General features: G+C 43.7%; 1 non-coding gene across 1 annotated transcript; it reads right to left on the bottom strand.

Annotated features, from left to right (window-relative positions):
* Positions 1-441: 441 nt before the first annotated feature.
* LOC138361450 (5S ribosomal RNA) lies at positions 442-560 on the bottom strand. Its single transcript, XR_011226966.1, has one exon. It is a non-coding gene; the product is annotated as a 5S ribosomal RNA (ribosomal RNA).
* Positions 561-7,219: the final 6,659 nt, after the last annotated feature.

Raw genomic sequence — 7,219 nt, forward strand, 5'->3', positions numbered from 1 at the left:
TGTAGCCTTTTAAACAGAAAAGATTTGTACATACAAATACTTTTAAATTATCATTTATTTGTGGAAATGGCATTTACGTCATTAAATTGATACCTCAGCATCAAGTGTCCTGCAGCAGTGGTCCAGTGGTAAAGTGTATATAAGTGATGCGTATTCTTGGAGTTGCGAGTTCAAACCCGGATTAAGCTATATATATATATATATATATATATATATATATATATATATATATATATATATATATACACACAAAACATGTTTGGTTTTGGTTGTTTGTTTTTGTATAAAGCCTCACACACTATCTATATTAAGCGAGTTTGTTTTAAACATGACATACATATTAATTCATTTTACCAGGCCTTATTCCACACAACTCCGTGAATTTCCCGTGGAGCCAGCCATTCAAACAAAAACAAAACGAAACAAAACAAAAAACATTATTGCCAACAGCATTTGGTGTTCCCAGGCGGTCACCCATCCAAGTACTAACCAAACCCAACGTTGCTTAACTTCGCTGATCGGACGAGAAGCGGTGTTCTCAACGTGGTATGGCCGTTGGCATGAGACTGCCTACACATTGTGGCTAATAACCAACTCTTTTAGTCATCACGGCTGGATACGGACCTGCTTGTGGTGTCTTAATGGTAATTGTATCCTAACATATTTTTGTCTCCTTGGCATGGATATTTAACATCGTTTATTCAGTCTTGGGTTTATGTTCTTTCGCCAATTTACAGACATTTTTACATCTACCTACTTCCTCAGCCTGCCCTGCCAATTTCTAATGAATTTGTGGATTTCTTTGTAATACAAACATGTGTGTGCTCATCTGCTCTTCAGTTTTTATGATATTTGTCTCATCTGTCCTGCTTTATGATACTTTTACAAAGAACATGAACAAATGCTTCTATTTTAGAGAAGATATGGGATCCAGGTTTCGGAGCCGTAAAACCAACCGTCCGTGATTGGTGGACGAGTTGCCAGGTTGCAGCTTCTGTACCGTGCCGGCACATAAATAGGTTCGGCTCAAGCGGCGGCAGCATCATTCCCCCGTGACTGTCTGAGCGTCTCTCATCACCTTGGTTGGTTCATCATCATCATCATGGTAGAAGCAAAGCCTACCAAGAAGGCTGCGGCTGCTGCTGCTGCTGCTGCTGCTGTGGTGGCCACCACCAGGAAACCTCCGCGTCCAGGTTGCTCACCCCGAAAACTAGTCAAATGGTTCTAGCCGCGGTCCGCAGCACTCAAAGACCGTAAGGGCTCGTCTCTACAAGCAATCAAGAAGTACGTTGTTGCCAACAACAAAGTCGAGGCTGCCAAGATCGCCATTTACATCCGAAGATTTCTCAAGAAAGCAGTGGCTGACGGCATTCTTGTTCAGACCAAGGGAAGTGGAGCTAGTGGATCATTCAGCTGGCCGTAGCAGAGAAGAGGGCCGTTCTAACTCCCAAGAAAGCCACCACAACCAAGAAACCATCTACAGCAGCAAAGAAGGCCGTGGTAACTCCCAAGAAAGCCGCCACAAGCAACAAACCACCTACAGCCTTGAAAAAGAAGCAGCAGCAGCAGCTTGTTGTTGGGAACAAAAAAGCCCAAAATAAAGAGAGCTTCAAAATCTCCCAAAACCACCCAAGGGCAAAGAAAGCTGTCAAGAAAAACAACAAAGGCAAAATAAACGACGACATGCAAGCAGCATGAATACACATGACAATAAACATCCAGGGCCTCCCCCCCTCAGTGGAGGGGCCTCATATGATTCCAAAAAGAGTTTAGTTTTGTAGACAAATAATCATTACTTTTGGGGTAGATTTACTCTGTATATTATATATATATATATATATATATATATATATATATATATATATATATATATATATATATATATATATATATATATATATATATATATATATACATACATGGTGTGAGGTGATATGGTACCAAAGTTTTGGGTAAGGTGATTGACATTTACACAAGGATAAAACACGAACCAATGGGAATAAAAACATAAGAATGGAAGTAACTGCAGAAGGCCTATTGGCCCATAACACAAGCACTTCCTCTTGATGCTTCTATATTGGTTCGGAGTCTTGAAGCTATAATATATATATATATATATATATATATATATATATATATATATATATATATATATATATATATAATATATGCACACAAAACTAAATAGTCTTGTTAGACAAATTGCCTCTATTAGAGGCGAGTTTGACTAACAAGCCGAATGACTGCAATTGTTTTGAATTTGAGTTAAATCTAACATAGAAATGTAATCAACCTAACCTAACCTATGCTAACCAAGCTAAGCTAACCTAACCTAACCTAAGCTAACCAAGCTAAGCTAACCTAACCTAACCTAACCTAACCTAACCTAAACCTAAGCTAACCTAAGCTAACCTAACCTAACCTAACCTAACCTAACCTAACCTAACCTAACCCAGCATTCATGATCTTAATATAATACTGTTAATTGGATAAACCAATTTGGAAAGAAATGTTCGAAAATAACAAAATTAACTGTGCTTGTTAGGAAAATTGGGCCTTGCATACTTGTCCCAATAGTGTGGTTCTCGCTTTTAGGTACGACATAAACGTATACCTAAGTTGAGAGAGAAAAAGATTCGCACTCAAACATGCATATCGATTGCCAGTCCTGAATTCTGGGTAGATATTCGTGTCCTCCCTTTTCATTTACCATCATTTGGATACTATCAAAACAGCTCTGAGAAGGATAAAATGAATAAAACGGGTAGCTCACTCATGTAAAAAGGAAGAGTTGGGAAAGATCTCTCTCTCTCTCTCTCCCCCTCCCCACCAATGATCCTGCTCTGCTAGTATATAACGTAACAAACCTTCCCCCCCCCCCTCCCTCCCCCAATCAGAGTCCCTTAAGCATGCGAGGATAAAAAATAGATTTCATAAGACCCAATGTGCTAGCTGATATCAAAACAATTTATGTTATCGTCTATTAAGCCCTTCAGTAAAAAAGTATAGGGACCTAATTAGGTCCCGTTTTGAGGTGGTGGTGGGTGGAATCGATGGATTAGCAAAGCTCTTATCCGCCGAATCCGTAGAGGGTACGACCCTGGCGCTTCAGAGCGTACACCACGTCCATGGCAGTGACGGTCTTCCTCTTGGCGTGTTCCGTGTAGGTTACAGCATCACGGATGACGTTCTCGAGGAACACCTTCAGGACGCCACGGGTCTCTTCGTAGATGAGACCCGAAATACGCTTGACGCCGCCACGACGAGCTAAGCGACGAATAGCGGGCTTGGTGATGCCCTGGATGTTGTCACGTAGCACCTTACGATGACGCTTGGCGCCACCCTTTCCGAGTCCCTTGCCTCCCTTGCCGCGTCCAGTCATGGTGTTGAAGTTGTGTGAATCGAATTGACGAATGCCAGCACGATTTCCCGACTATATCCCATCAAGCGGACGTACTAGTAGCATTGCAACTCCTGCCTGCCCTTACTTTACGCTTGTGGTCGAGTAGACACGGCTTTCTCACAACGCTTTCAAAACTGCAGTTGCCTACTCGTCTGTTTCACGTCCCTGTGAAATGACTTTGCACAAATCCAAAAAATAGAGCAAAATCAGCGATAATAGTGATTGAGGTGAGCCGCCTGTTGGCTGCAGCCAGAGGAAGGAGGGGAGGGGCAACGGGGTGACGTAGGCGAGTCGAGCAGCCAATGGCGCTCGAGCAAGCGCCTCGAGACGGCGTATATAAGCAAAAAATTTTCGGCGCCGGCCATCACAAACCACAGTTGTTCACCATGGCTCGCACCAAGCAGACTGCTCGCAAGTCCACGGGAGGCAAGGCTCCTCGTAAGCAGCTGGCCACCAGGCAGCACGCAAGTCTGCTCCTGCCACAGGGGGTGTGAAGAAGCCTCACCGTTACAGGGCCCGGAACGGTCGCCCTGCGTGAGATCCGTCGTTACCAGAAGAGCACCGAGTTGCTCATCAGGAAACTTCCCTTCCAGCGTCTGGTGCGCGAGATTGCCCAGGACTTCAAGACCGATCTTCGCTTCCAGTCGTCTGCCGTCATGGCTTTACAGGAGGCATCCGAGGCTTACCTGGTCGGTCTCTTCGAGGACACTAACCTCTGTGCCATCCACGCCAAGCGTGTCACCATCATGCCAAAGGACATTCAGCTTGCTCGCCGTATCCGTGGAGAGCGTGCATAAGCTAAATCGACCACCCTAGTATACACCAAACTCGGCCCTTCTCAGGGCCAAAATATCCTTCTAAGGAGATTTCAGACATTCCTAGCATCAGTCATATGAATTAACCTTCATCTACACATATAATAAATAAATAAATAAATAAATAAATAAATACACTAATTTAGGTGTCATACATACACGTGATATCAATAAATCAAGTAGTCATTTGTAGTACAACCTGTTCCTCTTACAAACAAAACGCCGTCGCTTTTCGCTCTTATGCACTGTCAAGGATCACACCCCCCCCCCCCCCCCCCCCAAATAAAAATTGTCATACTGTACTAGAAATAAAAGCAGCTTGTATAAGTGACATACTGTCCAGTCCTGTTTTATTCTGTTTTCGGTCCTCTGGCTTAATCTGTTAAGTTAGGAGATGACATTTTAAATTAACCGTTTTCTTGACATTTTCAAACCTAAGAGGGTGGCCTGCATAGTAATCCTAATGTGGAACATAACAATGAATCTCTAATCTCTAGAAAAAAGATACCGAGTGCTTATATGTGTTGAGAGAGAGAGAGAGAGAGAGAGAGAGAGAGAGAGAGAGAGACACAGACAGACAGACAGACAGACAGACAGACAGACAGACAGACAGACAGACAGACAGACAGACAAGACAGACAGACAGACAGACAGACAGACAGAGACTGAGAGAGAGAAACACACACAGACAGTTTCATAAATATTCTCATTTTATAGCTATTTGCTTTCAGTGGCAGAGGTTTTTGTTATAATAGTATTGGTGTCTAACACTCACAATCTCTTTAGAAATTAAAGTGTGGCTCCAATGGAGCCGAGTTTGTTGGTTTGAGGCCAAGCCACCACCACAGGGCAGTAAGTAAGCCGTTTACTTGGAGGAGGTGTACTTGGTGACGGCCTTAGTGCCCTCAGAGACGGCGTGCTTGGCCAGTTCTCCGGGCAACAGGAGCCTTACAGCCGTCTGGATCTCCCGACTGGTAATGGTGGAACGCTTGTTGTAGTGGGCCAGGCGAGAAGCCTCGGCGGCGATGCGCTCGAAGATGTCGTTCACGAACGAGTTCATGATCGACATGGCTTTGGAAGAGATACCAGTGTCGGGGTGGACCTGCTTCAGCACTTTGTAGATGTAGATGCTGTAGCTCTCCTTCCTCCTGCGCTTCTTTTTCTTATCGCCCTTGGCAATGGCCTTCTGGGCCTTTCCGGCCTTCTTGGCAGCCTTTCCAGATGCCTTGGGTGGCATGATGATGCTCGTGCTGGCTGGCGTTGCGATACAATAATGAACTTTTGCGCGAGGCGAGCTTTCCTTTTATATCCCGCTCGCGACTCAGCTCAGAGCGGGTCGCGTGGCGGAGCGCGCTGATTGGTCAGTGGCGGGCTCCCTTGATCCTGAGCGGGGTATATAACACGAAGCTCGATCTGCGGGCCGGCATTAAAACACCACAAACCCACAACAGCAGCAGCAATGTCAGGACGCGGCAAGGGAGGCAAAGTGAAGGGCAAGTCAAAGTCTCGCTCCAGCAGGGCCGGACTTCAGTTCCCCGTGGGCAGAATTCACCGTCTGCTGCGTAAGGGCAACTACGCCGAACGCGTCGGTGCTGGCGCTCCTGTCTACCTGGCAGCCGTCATGGAATACCTCGCTGCCGAAGTTCTCGGAGCTCGCCGGTAACGCCGCACGTGACAACAAGAAGACCCGTATCATCCCACGTCACTTGCAGTTGGCCATCCGCAACGACGAAGAACTCAACAAACTTCTGTCTGGCGTAACCATTGCACAGGGAGGTGTTCTTCCAAACATTCAGGCAGTTCTTTTGCCAAAGAAGACAGAGAAGAAGTAAGCACTTCTGCCACCCACCGCGACAAATACTATAACCAGGCTCCATCCGGAGCCACACACACTTTAATAGAGAGATTCAAGTAGACAATCAACTTTCAAACATTAATAATAACATTTATATTGATTTCATTTGGAATGTGTACATAACAAACAAACAAAACAAAATTATAGGGGATATTCAGCATCACTTGGAATATTAACCAATCATATAAATCCAATATATATTTTATATTTTACTTTAAGCGAGGAATTCTTATTCTATCAATTTTTAATCATACAAATGAACAAAAGCAATTCTTCACTAGACGTAATAAATGAATAAATGATCAAGGTTTTAATGTGTTTCATGAATATATATATATATATATATATATATATATATATATATATATATATATATATATATATATATATATATATATATATATATATATATATATATAATATAATATAATATAATATATTATAATATTTGTGAACCAGAATATGTTTGAGCAGCAGCGATCGTGCCATTGGCCACAGTGCAACAATTCAAATAATTTAAAGGGCCTGCTCGGGTATATAAGAAAGGCTGGGAGACTGGGGCGGGTGGTGGGTGATGAGTGATGGTGTGGTGTGGTGTGGTGTGGTGTGGTGTGGTGTGGTGTGGTGTGGTGTGGTGTGGTGTGGTGTGGCGTGGTGTGGTGTGGTGTGGTGGTGTTAAGAGTTGATTTACGGCCGGCCGGCCAGCCAGCCAGCCAGCCAGCCAGCCAGCCAGCCAGCTGCAGCCAAGGCAGGGCAGGGCAAGGCAAGGCAATGACAGGCAAGACGAGGCAAGACGAGGCAAGACGAGGCAAGACGAGGCAAGGCTAGGCAAGGCAGGCAGGCAGGCAGTCAGCCACTCCCACTTTGTATTTATATGCATTCAATTTATATTCAACATTATATATGTTAAGGGCCTTGTTTTAGTGTTTATTTTAAAAATGACAAACATCGAGTCGTTTTATACCAGTCCTTTAGCGTTAACATTTTAAAACTGAACAGAAATCACCTTTTCTGGATATATCAAATATCGAATCCGCTTAATGTGCCTACAATTCAATCATTCAAAAAATACATAATTTACATCATGCATATAATATGCAATGTAGTTCATGATGCTCAAACAAACAATACATTAATTTAGTGTCA

The sequence above is a fragment of the Procambarus clarkii genome, unplaced genomic scaffold (genome assembly GCF_040958095.1).
Source record: "Procambarus clarkii isolate CNS0578487 unplaced genomic scaffold, FALCON_Pclarkii_2.0 HiC_scaffold_390, whole genome shotgun sequence".
NCBI lineage: Eukaryota > Metazoa > Arthropoda > Malacostraca > Decapoda > Cambaridae > Procambarus > Procambarus clarkii.